This window comes from Amblyraja radiata, chromosome 19 (assembly GCF_010909765.2).
Source record: "Amblyraja radiata isolate CabotCenter1 chromosome 19, sAmbRad1.1.pri, whole genome shotgun sequence".
Taxonomy (NCBI): Eukaryota; Metazoa; Chordata; class Chondrichthyes; order Rajiformes; family Rajidae; genus Amblyraja; species Amblyraja radiata.
Window position 1 is genome coordinate 9071594 of NC_045974.1, and position 15189 is coordinate 9086782.

At 46.3% G+C, this 15189-nt stretch overlaps 1 protein-coding gene across 6 annotated transcripts in view; it reads right to left on the minus strand.

Moving 5' to 3' along the window:
• The window catches only part of cadps2 (calcium dependent secretion activator 2), a 393466-nt gene that overhangs the window by 203786 nt on the left and 174491 nt on the right, over positions 1-15189 (minus strand). The window lies entirely within an intron of this gene.

The window sequence follows — 15189 nt, forward strand, 5'->3', positions numbered from 1 at the left end:
CTCACTCACGGCTGGTAGACTGGCAGTTGACTCACTCACGGCTTGTAGACTGGCAGTTGACTCACTCACGGCTGGTGGACTGGCAGTTGGCTCATTCACGGCTGGTGGGCTCACACACACACACACACCTTCCATCACACACACACCTTCCATCACACACACACACACACTCCATCTCACAGACACACACACTCCATCTCACACACACCCTTCATCTCACACTCACATACACACCCTCCATCTCACACACACACACCCTCCATCTCACACACACACTCATACCATCCATCACATACTCTCACACACTCACACCCAACATATATATGACAGTAAAACTCTCTTGAATCTACTCACGTGGTTGAACGTGGCCTCTCCCCTGAGCGGGACTTCTGCAGTGAGCGGGACTTCCGGAATGAGCGCGACATTCAGTTCAAGCAGCACAGTGCAGACCAACCATTCAATTCAGTTCAAGCAGCACATTACAGACTCACAGTTCAATTCACTCACGGCGTAGACTCACAGTTCTGGACTCAACTCTTACTCACAGTCTTCCGGGGTGACTGACTCATGTCCAGCCTCCGGGGCTTTATTCTCCTGGCCCCCCGGAAGGGGCGTTACCTTCATCACTGACTGACAGGCGAGAAGACCAATATGCTGATCTCAGGATTTTTTAAACACTCATAACATTTTTATTATTTCACCGATCGGAACAAACCTTGGGGCAGTTGGAAGAGAGGAGGGTGGTGAGTTAGATGGTGAAAAAATCATAGCGATATAGCGTAGCGTTTTTTCTAAATTGTATTTACAACGTAGACAGGAAGTGATCAAGATGAGACTTTTAGTAATAGTATAGATATTTGGTTTAGGTTTAATATTATGGCACGTGTACTGAGGTACAGAGAAAAGCTTTGTTTTGCAAGTAGATCAGATAATATACATAAATATAATCATCAAAATCAAGTGCAATATATAGAGTAAAGGAGAAATTACAGAATGCAAAATTTTTCATATTTATGTATTATATTGAAGTAAAATAATTTTGAGGAAGTAATTTGCCTTCCTTTTTTCAGTAAACCTTTGCTCCAACTGTTTCCACTGAATGAGTTGGGCAGCACGGTGGAGCAGCAGTAGAATTGCTGCCTTACACCGCCAGCCACCCAGGTTCGATCCTCACTACAGGTGTTGTCTGAACAGAGTTTTATGTTCTCCCCATGACCTGCGTGGGTTTTCTCCGGGTGCTCTGGTTTCCTCCCACATTCCAAAGACGTGCTGGATTGTACATTGATTGGTTTTGGTCAAACTGTAAATTGTCCCTGGTGTGTAGGATAGTACTAGTGTGTGGGTGATCGCTGGTCGGCTCAGACTCGGTGGGCCTGCTGCCGCTCTGTATCTCTGAAGTCTAAAGTCTTGGACCCTGTGTCAGATCTGACCTGGTGATGAGCTTGCTCAAGCCACAATACCACGTAGAATAGTAAAATGGAGAAACACAAAACTGCAGGTGCTGGTTTGGAAAAAAAGACACGACGTGCTGGAGTAACTCCTCAGTGGGTCTGGCAGCAACTCTGGAGAATGTGGATAGGTGATGTTTCGGGAATGTGGGTAGGTGATGTTGCCAACCCAAAACGTCACCTACCCATCTTCTCCAGAGATGCTATCCGACCCGCCGAGTTATTACATAGAAAATAGGTGCAGGAGGAGGCCATTCGGCCCTTCGAGCCAGAACCGCCATTCATTGTGATCATGGCTGATCGTCCCCTATTAATAACCCGTGCCTGCCTTCTCCCCATATCCCTTGACTCCACTAGCCCCTAGAGCTCTATCTAACTCTCTCTTAAATCCATCCAGTGATTTGGCCTCCTGCACTTTGTATTGCAGCACTTTGTTTAACAAAGTATTGCAGCACTTTGTTTAAGAGTTTTTGTTAAACATGAAGAGCGAACTGGCAGATTTGGCCCTCTGCACCAGTCAGTAAGTCCTAGCTCTCTGCATTTCACAGCATGGGCACAGGAGCCCAGATCTATAGTTTCAATGATTTAAAATTCCAGCAAAACTTAGCATGATCCATCTGAATGTGATGCCTCTCTCACTACTTTTAAATTGGACCTGCCTGGAATGCAGAAAAAATCTATATCCTCCTCTCAGTTGAAAGCATGATAGCAGGTCAGTTCATTTTTGACATGTTATGACTTAAAATGCAATTTTATTGCCTAGAGCTATTAACACAACCTGCTATAGTGTAGGAATGCAGTGATTACTTCATTAAGGGCAAGGTATCTTTCAAGTCAAAATTCTCCCATCATATCTGCTACCACCCAACCTGCCAACATAATGAGACAAGATGTTGACTCTTGTATGGGTAATTAGTATCAAGCAGGGTCCTCTACGTTAGTCAAGGTCCCAGTGTGACATTATTTGCAATTAGCAGAATAACAATGAATGGGTTTTTGTTCTATTATAGTGTTGCTGTCATTACTCCATTTGGATTAAATGAGTTCTTTCAGACAATTGGCTCTCTCTCGTACACACTTAGTTCGTATCTTGATGTTCCACCCATTCAGCCCATCAAGTCTACTCCGCCGTTCAATCGCGCCTGAGCTATCTTTCCCCCCTCCCAACCCCATTCTCTATCCTTCACCCCATAACCCCTGACACCCGTAATAAACAAAAATCTGTCAATCTCCACCTTAAAAATACCCATTGACTTGGTCTCCGCATCTGTCTGTGGCAATGAATTCCACAGATTCACCACCCTCTGACTAAAGAAATTCCTTCTCGTCTCCTTTCCAATGCTACGTCCTTTTATTCTGAGCCTATGGCGTCTGCTTTTAGACTCTGCCACTAGTGGAAACATGCTCTCCACATCCACTCTATCCACGCCTTTGAGACTTGAGAATGAACCCTTGTTTACAAGGGTCTTTACATTGTCCTAACCACTGCATATGCAGAGCGAAACTCCTGTATTTGTACCGCTTGCAATTAAAGCCCACATAATCAAAGCTCTCAGAGTCAACATTTATTGATAGATGGGAAAATGGAGGCATATTTGTAAGTACAGGTCCACTACTGATTTTCCGACGCCCTTGGTTCCAGAGCCTTACCATATTATCTGTTTTGCTGGGCCAACAGAGGTCACGGGCTTGGGGGGGAGGGTGAGATACCGGTCCACAAAGTCATGGAGACGGCAATGGGAACGGATCTGCCGGCACCGGAGTTCAACCCACCGATCGGCCGCGGAAGTTGCAATGACGTTGAGATCGGCCGCCTCACCGGCCCTGGGCACCACATTTTCCGTCTATCTGCTGTTCAATTGGACTGGTAATCATTTTCAAATTCATTACCATCCATCTCCATGCAACTCGCAAGCATCTACAGTCAGACACCAATACTTTAAGTCCACATTACAAAGGACCAAGGGCGTTAGGTGGGGGAAAATGCACTGAGACTTTTACCCAGAGTAGGGAAATGAAGAATCAGAGGTTTAAGTTGGTTTCAGGTGAAGGGGGAAAGATTTAATAAGAACCTGAGGGGTAACTTTGTTTTACACAAAGGATGGAATCAGATGACAAGGGAGATAGTTGAGGCAGGTACTATCACAACGTTTAAAAAGCATTTGGATAGGTTTAGAGGGACACGGGCCAAATGCAGGCAGGTGGGACTAGTGTAGATGGAGCATGTTGGTCGGTGTGGACAAGTTGGGCTGAAGGGCCTGTTTCCACACTGTATCACTCTATTTGATCAACAGCAAATCATCCCATCTGCATTCAGTGTGGGCAAATTGGGCTGAAGAGTTTGTTCCCATGCTGTATGACTCTATGACTCCAACAGGGGTGATAACCAAAGACCATCATGACTGGAGCCAATTCTTCCAAACATCCAGATCTGGCATGGTGGGCTGAACGACTTTTCCCACACTTTTTTATTTCCATAATTAAATGTAATGCAGTCACAGAGTAAAGAGGATGAAAGGTCTGCGCCGATGATAGACATAAAATGCTGGAGTAACTCAGCAAGTCAAGTGACATCTTTGGAGGGAAGGAATAGGTGACGTTTCGGGTCAGAACCCTTCGTCAAATTGAAAGATAAAATGAAACAGGGCCGGCCACAGATGACCACAGACCCGAAACGTCATTTTTTCCTTCTCTCCAGAGATGCTGCCTGATCTGCTTCCTCCAGCATTGTGTGTCTATCTACGGTGTAAACCAGCATCTGCAGTTCCTCCCTACACATGAAAAGTCTGCAAATAGCTGACATGTGCAGACATGAATTGTGATGTTCAGCTTGGTCTACTGAAGCTGAGAGGTGCGTGAGTGCTTCACCTACAGGGGTAGGTGTGGCAGAATCCTTGCAGGAATCCAGAGAGATGAAGCTCTGCTTTAACTAGGCACACAAGAAGTCCAAGTCAGGGAAAAACGTGGCAACATTTTTTCCATATTCCTGAATCACTGTTTTTTGCTTTGATTGGGGGAGGGAGGGGGGGGGAGGCGGGTGTAATAATAAAAAATATATATTTTCTCACTCTTAACAGATGCAGAACCCATTCGGGTTTAGCTTAGTTTAGTTTAGTTTAGAGATAGGCCACTTAGCGCGGAAATAGGCCATCTGGCTCACCGAGTCCGCGCCGACCAGCGATCGCTATCATTATCCTACACACAATTTACAATTTTTACCAAAGCCAATTAATCTACAAACCTGTACATCTTAGGAATGTGGGTGGAAACCGGAGCACCCAGAGAAAACCCACGTGGTCACAGGGAGAAGCTATAAACTCCGTACAGACAGCACCTGTAGTCAGGATCGAACCAGGGTCTCTGGCGCTGTAAGGCAGCAACTCTACTGCTGCGCCACCGGTTTACTGGAAGAAATTCTGGAGCATTGAACTTAATAATGTTTACAACGTTTGTGATGCAATAAAACTCATTTTCCAGATCACTATTGATTGCGTATCTTTCTGATAGGTTCTAGCTGGTTATGATGAAAGAATGGATCGACCGGGCTTATATTCACTGGAATTTAAAAGGATGAGAGAGGATCTTATAGAAACATATACAATTCTTAAGGGATTGGACAGGCTAGATGCAGGAAAAATGTTCCCGATGTTGGGGGAGTCCAGAATCAGAGATCACAGTGTAAGAATAAGGGGTAGGTCACTTAGGACTGAGATGAAGAAAAAAAATTCAGCCAGAGAGTTGTGAATCTGTGGAATTTTCTGCCGCAGAAGATGGTGGAGGCCAATTCACTGGATGTAATCAAGAGAGAGTTAGATTAAGCTCCAGAATCAAAGGATATGGGGAGAAAGCAGGAACAGGGTACTGATTCTGGCTGATCAGCTATGGTCATATTGAATGGTGGTGCTGACTCGAAGGGCCGAATGGCCTACTCCTGCACCTATTTTCTATGTTTCTATGTTTGTTTCAAGTTGTGAGTGTTGTGAACAGCATTGCAAAATGCTGTATCGGAGATTAAACCAAGACATTGGAAACAGAGGCATTTGTACCGAGATCTGCAGATGCACCCTAGATGGTGCTCTTGTTCCAGCGTTAAGCATTTAGCTGAATGTTCCTCATTAAAACCACAAGGTAGGATCCAGCATTACCATGGGAAATGTAAACTCAAGGTCCACCTTGTGCTTCTACTCAGCAATCGGCTGAGTCAGTCTTGCCCATTATCCTCCTCCACTTGCTTGAACTTGTCTCTCTTTCTCTGAACAAGATCCAGTTTACATGAACGTAAGTTGCCACTTTATGAGTCCCAAATGTGTATCAACTTTTATGACGTGTTGAACATTAATTTTGTCCCACAATCACCACGTACTCAGAGTAGGTGAATCACAAACCCGGGTACAGAGGTTTACAACGTATGAGATGCACTAGAACTCATTTTCCAGATGCCCCTCAAAAAATAAGGGAATGGATTCCTTGCCAGTGGGCCACATGAGTGGCAAGGGTGGGGGATACATTTGTGTAAACAGTATTGAATGTATGTGTAGCCTCCGAGAATGTTGGATGGAGTCTTGTAAGGATCGTGTATTGGATATATATATTTCTCGAATAAAGTATATTTCTCAAACATAGAGTTTGAGGTGAATGGAAAGATTTAATAACAACCAGACAGGCAACTTTTTCACACACACGGGTACATTCAAAGCGCTGTCAGCAGAGATAGATGAAACAGGTTCAATGACAACATTAATAAGATACTTAGACAGATACATGGACAGGAAAGGTTTAGAGGGATGGCACGGTGGTGCAGCGCTAGAGCTGCTGCCTCACAGCGTCAGAGACCCGGGTTCGATCCTGACTGTGGTTGCCATCTGTACGGTGTTTGTACGTTGTCCCCGTGACTGTGTGGGTTTTCTCCGAGATCGTCGGTTTCCTCCCACACTCCAAAGACGTACAGGTTTGGAGGTTAATTGGCTTGGTATGAATTGTAAATTGTGCCTAGTGTGTGCAGGATAGTGTTAGTGTGCGGGGATCGCTGGTCGGCGCGGACTCGGTGAGCTGTTTTTGCGCTGTATATCCAATGTCAACTAAAAACTTATAGGTTATAGGTCAAATGTGAGCAAATGGATGGGGCATCTTAGTCGGCAAGGATGAGTTGGGCTGAAGGGCCAGTTTCCATTCTTCATTCTTCATCGTTGACAACATTAGCGACGCAGTGGTGCTGGTTTCCAACGGGAACGGTGACGGACGCACCACACATCTCTGTCCTCCAGTTCCTGCGGACTTCCGCCGCTGGAATGATAGGATTTTGGCGTGTGTGCTTTATCATCATTCCTTACAATGCTGTGTACGACAGTGGTCGCAACTTTTACTGAAATGTGGATTGGCTCGCTAGAATCTCATTCGCCCTTCGACAGGTCCTGCTGGGGTTCCTCACCTGGCAAACCAGGTGTGCGAGACGGCTTAGTCGCCAACTATCCGACCATGGAGCAGGTAGCACGGGATTACATTGTACCCGTGGCGGGGGGAACTCCCCCCGACATGACCTTTCCGTTCTGGAGGGCTCTTATAATTCTGCGATACATCACCATAACACGCAGTCTTTCTGATTTTGCAACTGACATTTGGATTATCTGTACTTGGTCATCTCTGACATTTTCCTTGCCTTCCCTTCCAAGATGTCTTGCGATTTGGTTTTCACCGCATCACTTTCTACGACCCTCCCCACCATAACAGTGAAAGGGACCCTCATCTCTCAATCCACGTCACTGCATTTGCCAGACAGATGATCTCCACAGTCAACAAGACTTCATAATCAAGTACGGGTCCATCACAGATTGCCCGGCAACTGGTGATCCGGCACCTCCTTTCATCCGGACAAAATTATGAGAGTGCACCTGATGTGCACCACCACCACAAATTGGTGGTAGTGGTGGACCTGCATTTCTCTTCCTCTTATCTCCTTGTTCTGCAGAAGAGCCACACCCTACTGGATGTTTCTACCCCTCTTTTCATCACTTTATCCTCTGATGTTTCTTCTTCCGGAGCTTCCTCAGAATCCTGGTGGATGCAACATCTATCCATCACTCCTTCCTATTCTCAGTGATGCAAACAGGCTCACTGTTCCTGGTAGGAACTGAGTTGGACTTCCAACAGACCACACTTTGCTGCAGTGGAAGCAGAGTTCTCAGTAATGGGGAGAGCACTTGAAGGTTAGTTAATCATTTTGTTAACAATCTCTACACGGACTTGGTGGGCTGAAGGGCCTGTTTCCGCGCTGTATCTCCAATAAATTAAACTAAACAAGTACAACACTGGCTTTCGAAGCATCAGAAGTACGTAGCCACATCATGTGTGTGTAGATCACGAAAGCACCTTTCAATCTTTCACATATTCAAATTAATCTTTTCTTTTGCTACATGCCGCCAAAGAACCGGGTTCGATCCTGACTACAGGTGCTGTCTGTATGGAGTTTGTATGTTCTCACTGTGACTGCGTGGGTCTTCTCCGGGTGCTCTGGTTTCCACCAGCATGTGTTTTCTCCGATATCTTCGGTTTCCTCCCACACTCCAAAGACGTACAGGTTTGTAAGTTAATTGGCATAGGTAAAATTGTAAATTGTCTCCAGTGTGCAGGAGCGTGCTAGTGTACGGGGTGATCGCTGATCGGCGCGGACTTGGTGGGCCGAAGGGCCTGTATCCGTACTGTCTCTCTAAAGTAAAGTCTGAAGTAAAGTCAAGATATTCGTTACCTATCACTTTCTAAAACCGAGCTTGTTACAGTTTTTCAAGCCACTACATGCTTCATTTAACCTGGTAACCTATTTTGAGTGACTCACAGGTCTCTCATTCATCTGTTAGGGCGGCACGGTGGAATAGAGATCGAGCTACTGCCTTACAGCGCAAGAGACCTGGGTTTGATCCCGACCACGCGTGCTTGTCTGTATGGAGTTTCCACGTTCTCCCCGTGACCTGCGTGGGTATACTCCGACTTCTTCCAACGTTTACAAGGTTAATTCCCGGGCTGGCGGGACTGTCGTATGCTGAGAGAATGGAGCAGCTGGGCTTGTACACTCTGGAGTTCAGAAGGATGAGAGGGTATCTCATTGAAACATATAAGATTGTTAAGGGTTTGGACACGCTAGAGGCAGTAAACATGTTCCCGATGTTGGGGGAGTCCAGAACCAGGGGCCACAGTTAAAGAATAAGGAGTAAGCCATTTAGAACGGAGACAAGGAAACACTTTTTCTCACAGAGAGTGGTGCGTCTGTGGAATTCTCTGCCTCAGAGGGCAGTGGAGGCAGGTTCTCTGGATGCTTTCAAGAGAGAGCTAGATAGGGTTCTTAAAAATAGAAGAGTCAGGGGATATGGGGAGATGGCAGGAACGGGGTACTGATTGGGGATGATCAGCCATGATCACATTGAATGGCGGTGCTGGCTCGAAGGGCCGAATGGCCTACTCCTGCACCTATTGTCTATTGTCTTTGGTTTACTCCCACACTCCAAAGAGGTACAGGCTGTAGGTTAATTGGCTTGGTGTATGTGTAAATTGTCCCCAGTGTGTGTTGAGAGTGTGTGGGGATCGCTGGTCGGCGCGGGCTCGGTGGGCCGAAGGGCCTGCTTTTGCTCTGTATCTCTAAACTAAACTAAAACTAAGATTCCATAATCTGCTGCGTTCATTCAGCATTTACTGTTTTCATTTGCATGAATACTAAGCACTGCGATTTCATCTGCTTGTAACATTTACAAACACTGGGTACCGCCAGACATAAATGTAACAATTGCCCGATATTCTGGGCACTTGCTTGCCCAACATCCTTTTGAAAATAATTTATTATTCCTTCTTGAAAATTCAGTGTTAGTGTTTAGTGTGCGGGGATCGCTGGTCGGTGCCGACTCGGTGCGCTCGTTTCTGCACTGTATCTCTAATGTAAACTAAAAACTAAAAGGGTATGTATGGGTCAAATGTGAGCAAATGGATGGGGCAATTCAGCTCTTGTGCTTTAGTCACAAAAGTGTCATTACAACATCTGAACAATAGATGGAGACATTCACCTACAAACCTGCATGTCTTTGGCGTGTAGGAGGAAACCGGAGCACCCGGAGAAGGCAGGAGAATGGGAAAGAGGGAGAGATAGATCAACCATGACTGAATTGGGGAGTTGATGGTCAGCCGAATGGCCTAATTCTGCTCCTAGAACTTAAACACTTTGAATTCTCTCCAACTCCCCTCTTCTCTCCCCTCTCCCCCTCCCCCTCCCGCCTCTCCCCTCACCCGCTTCCCCTTCTCCCCCTCCCCCTCCCGCCTCTCCTCTCACCCGCTTCCCCTTCTCCCCCTCCCCATCACCCCTCTCCCCCTTTCCCCCTCTCCCCTTCCCTCTCTCCCACCTCTCCCCTTCCCTCTTCCTCCTCCCACCCTCTCCCCCCACCCCTTTCCCCTTCTCACCCCTCCCCCCCATCTCCCATCTCCCCATCCCCATCTCCCCCCCTCTCCCCTTCTCCCATCCCCTCCACTCTCCCCCCCTCCCCCTCCCTCTTCCCCCTGCCCCCCCTCTCCCCGCCTTCTCCCCTTTCATACAAAACTTCATGCAAATCTCTTCCCTTCAATCACCTTCTCAAACCATCCTGTGCTGGAGATTAAATTCATAATAATGACAATGACATTTTATTGATGAGCGCTGTGCCTTTCACCTTGAATGAGAGACTTGCCATTCATCGGGCCGGCACTACAGACCATTCCACAAAGAAACGTCTTCCTTGTAACTGACTTTAAGACATATGTGAGAGAGAAAGAAAGAGGAAAACAAGATAGGGAGGAGAGGAGGAGAGGGGAGGGAGGGAAAGATAGGAGAGAAAAGGGGAGGAGAGAGGGGGGGAAGAGAGGGGAGATATGGGGGGGAGAGGGGAGAGAGGGGGGGGGGGGCAGAGAGGGGAGACATAGAAAGTAGGTGCAGGAGGAGGACATTCTGCCCTTCATGCAAGCAGGGCTCATGATCAATATGATCAATAAGCCAAAATGATCATGGTTGATCATCCAGAATCTTGCTCCTGCTTTTCCCCCATATCCCTTGATTCTGTTAGCCCTACGAGCTAAATGATTTAGCTCTTAGGGGGAGAGGGGGGAGAGGAGGGGGAGAGGGGGAGGGGCTGGGGGGGGAGAGGAGGGTGGGGGGAGGCGCTAAAGAATAATGCATACAACATTTAGTATATGATATAACATTGAAGTACGGTAAAGTCAGATTAAAAATAGTACGGATGTCTTCCATGAGATAGGTTGGAGTTCATGTCTGCACTCCAGCCAGTGAGAGACCCATGGGTTACATTTAGAGTACTAAGGAGTGATGAAGCATGGAAGCAGGTCTTTTGGCCCCTTGCCCACACCAAAAATTGGTGGCCACCCTCCAAATTGTGATAACTATTCCATTAACCATAGAATTCTGAAAATGAAAATCAATGCATTTACGATTTCCATGGTTACATCTTTTTGTGTTGGTCCCGAGCATTTGTTGAATATTAGTACCTTTAATTTTTCTGGCACAATTTTTTGACTGAGACAAATGCCGAATTGACCTGCTGCCTGCAACAAAGCACGATCTGACCCATGTAACTCGTGGAAATGTTGCTAATGACAACAACGGCTCACCATCACGGACACATCTTAGTCGGAGGTTGCTGGTCCATCTGTGTATTTTGGGTTATAAAATATCTAGGCAGGATCAGCAGGATCGTTGTAGAATTGCGGCCTTTGGATGAGATATTCAACTGTGCCAACGCTTGTTCTGATCAGGCAATTCGATGTAAATTTCTCTTTCAGTGGATGGCGCAGCGGTAGAGTTGCTGCCTTACAGCGCCAGAGACCAGGGTTCGATCCTGACTACGGGTGCTGCTGTCTGTGCGGAGTTTGTACGTTCTCCCTGTAATTGCGTGGGATTTCTCCGGGCTGGCTGTTCCGGTTTCCTCCCACACTCCAAAGATGTACAGGTTAATTGGCTTTGGTTAAGATTGTAAATTGTCCCTGGTGTGTAAGATGGAAGGGGGGGGGTCTCTCGTCTGCGTGGACTCGGTGGGCCGAAGAACCTGTTTCCACGCAGTATCTCTAAACTAAACTAAACCAGACTGCAATTTCCTGCCCCTTTATGCCTCTGTTCCTCTGTGCTATTTTGAAATGTTATATATGCTCTTCACGTCCTTCCTGACTATCTCCCATCTGCTGCGAGTTCAAATTTTGTTTGCCGATGTTCCCATGTGAACGGCTTTGTATAAATACAAGTGGTTGCCTCTAAACATATCTGTATGAGTCGGAATGAGTGGCAATTGAGTGCGCTACACACTGAGAATATTCAATGTGAAGCACACTTTTAGAGACCACTCGGAACTTTGTGGGATATTTCGGACCCCCCCTTTCTTCCTCTCCACAACCATTCACATTGTTGTGAGAGGCATGTTCTTGAAACTTAAAAACAGTATTTCAGATCGGACTCGGACAGACTGGAAGTAATGCTTATAAAATCCTCTTCCACGCCAGCCTTCCTTGTTCATAATTAATTTCGAATTGTCACACTTTACCATCATAAGGTCATAAGTGCTAGGAGTAGAACCAGGCCATTCGGCCCATCAAGTCTACTCCGCCAATCAATCATGGCTGATCTATCTCTCCCTCCCAACCCCATTCTCCTGCCTTCTCCCCATAACCCCGACACCTGTACTAATCGAGAATGTATCTATCTCTGCCTTAAAAATATCCACTGACTTGGCCTCCACAGCCTTCTGTGGCAAAGAATTCCACCGATTCACCACCGTCTGACTAAAGAATCCGTTGCTATTATTGTCAGTGACACTGACTTTAGTCACTTGTGATGTATTTTCAGAATGATCTGACAACGTGGTATATGGTGTCACATTCTCACCAGTGGAGGCTGTACATGACTGTGCTGAATGACCAACCCTTTCATTTGTATCTTTCCCACAAAATTGAAATGTTTCTGGTCAGTTGTGATGAGGTCACAACATGTACAGGAAAAGTGTAGGAAGGAATCCGAAGATGGACACAAAAAGCTGGAGTAATTCAGCGGGTCAGTGGGCAACCCGCAACCTTTAAGTGAGACTGAAGAAATGCTTGACTTTTCGGTCAAATTGCACAATCTAATCTGGGAAGAGATGGGCTATAATCATGGCCTTCATCATGAAAGGAAACAAATGTGATTGTGGTAACTACAGAGGAAACTCCCTGTGGTGACACAAGGAAAGACATCGTCACGATCACCCTTAATTGTCTTATTCAGCCTGATACCATGACATCGGTCCAGCCTTTAGTTCAGTCAATCTGTCCATCATTCATGGTTAATGCCAGCATTGATGACAAAGATTCAGTCTCCTTGTACAACCAGATGCACAGTGGAGGAGCCTGTTAAAAATTGGCCTTGACTCTTTCGTTTAGTTTTTATTAGTTTAGAGATACAGTCTAGAAACACGCTGTGGCCCACCGAGTCTGTGCCGACAAGCGATCCCCGTACACTAGCACTATCCTACACACACTAGGGACAATTTTACCGAAGCCCATGAGTCTGAGGAAGGGTCTCGACCCGAAACGCCTTTTTCTTTTATCATTGTTTATTATCTCTCCACATCACCATCTATATCTCTTGTTCCCCTTATCCTTAACATGTCTGAAGAAGGGTCTCAACCCAAAACATCACCCATTCCTTCTCTCCAGAGATGCTGCCTGTCCCGCTGAGTTACGCCAGCTTTTTGTGTCTATCTTCAGCCTACAGAGTCCGCACCGACCAGTGATCCCGGCACATTAGCACTGTCCTGAACACACTAGGGACAATTTACATTTATTCCAAGCCAAATAACCTACAAACATGTACGTCTTTGGATCGTGGGAGGAAACTGGAGCTCCCTGAGAAAACCCACGCAGGTCACGGGGAGAATGTACAAACTCCGTACAGACAGCACCCGCGGTCAGGATTGAATCCGGATCTCTGGCGCTGTGAGGCAGCTTTTTGGAGCCACCATGCCACCCAGTATTGTTGGTCTAATGGATTGTATGTGGAGAGATGTATTTCTCTAATGATAGCCACTGTGTGGAATCTGAAATGATGCCATTAGCTATGAACGTTTGGATGCTTAAAGCCCTGTCCCACGGTACGAGTTCATTCAAAGAGTTCTCCCGAGTTTGCCCTGATTCGAACTCGGAGATTTACGGTAATGGCCGCTCGTCGGTACGCGGGGCTTTGGTGGACATTTTTCAACGTTGAAAAATCTTCACGAGTCTTCCCGAGCTTACCGCGTTTCCCGAGTACCTGCCGTTAGCGTTACGAGCCGCTAAGAGACGTCCCCGAGCTCCGACGTACCCGCTACGTTCATTCTCTGTGCTTACCACGAGTTTGATTTTTTTTTAAACTCGGGAGAGCTCTTGAATGAACTCGTACAGTGGGACAGGTCTTCAAGTGCTTCTCATGCTTGGAATTCTAGAGAGGAAAACGGAAAGGGTTTACATGCCGTTTTCCAATCGGCTATGCCAATTCTGCAATAACCTCTTGTACTATCCAAACTCTTGAGCTCAACAAAACAAAAACTTGTATTGGTCCATATTTTTTATCAAAGCCAAGTATCTCAAGACACTTCACTGGAACATTATTTATTTATCTATCACTTACGTATTATGACATCGAGGTCAGCTATTTGTACCAGCTACCAGGTTCCATCAATTCCATTCCCTCTGATCTCTACTTCCATCTGATTCTCTCTCACATGTCCGCCAATTCCTCTCTGATTCTTTTAATGCACAGTGAGGGGGTAGTTTACAGCAGCCAAGTCTTTGGAATAAGGTCACAAGTGATAGGATCAATGATGGGTAGCCCATCAAGTCTACTCCGCCATTCAATCAAGGCTGATCTCTCGTTCCCTCCGAACTCTCCTAATGTGGATGGAAACAGGAGCCCGCAGAGGAAACTTGGGCAGTAATACAGAAATCAGACTGAAAGTCTGAAGAACGGTTCCCAGATCAAAACGTCACCTATCCTTTTCCTCCAGAGATGTTGCCTGGCCCACTGAGTTACTCCAGCATTTTGTGTCTATCTTTGTCAGATACTGAACAACACTATGCACCGTAAGGCTGTACTATCCCAAATGCTTACACATCACTTACACACACGTCACGCGGCCATCTCTTGAAAGGACATATCACAACACACGGCACGGTGGTGCAGCAGTAGAGTTACTGCCTTACAGGGCTTACAACGACGGAGACCCGGGTTCGATCCCGACTACGGGTGCTGTCTGTACGGAGTTTGCACGTTCTCCCCTGCGTGGCTTTTCTCCGAGATCTTTTCTCTCCTCCCACACTCCAAAGACGTACATGTTTGTAGGTTAATTGGCTTGGAATAAATGTAAGACAGTGCTAATGTGCAGGGAACATTGGTCAGTGCGGACTCGGTGTGCTGAAGGGCCTTTCTGCACTGTATCTCTAAACTAAACTAATACACACTACAATCTTCCAGGTGAGTGTGGTCATCATACTTGTTTCACTGTCGTCCTGTTGAGTTTCAGTGTCTGGATAACTCATTATAACCTATCCCACAGCCAACAATGGACCATTGTGGACTCCACATTTCCTTGATTATCGTTGCTTTCTGCAAATCTTCCATTCATTTGTCAAGTCAAGTCAAGTTTATTCAAGTCAAGTCAAGTTTATTCGTCACATACACATACGAGATGTAAAGTGGCAATGCTCGCGGACTTTGTGC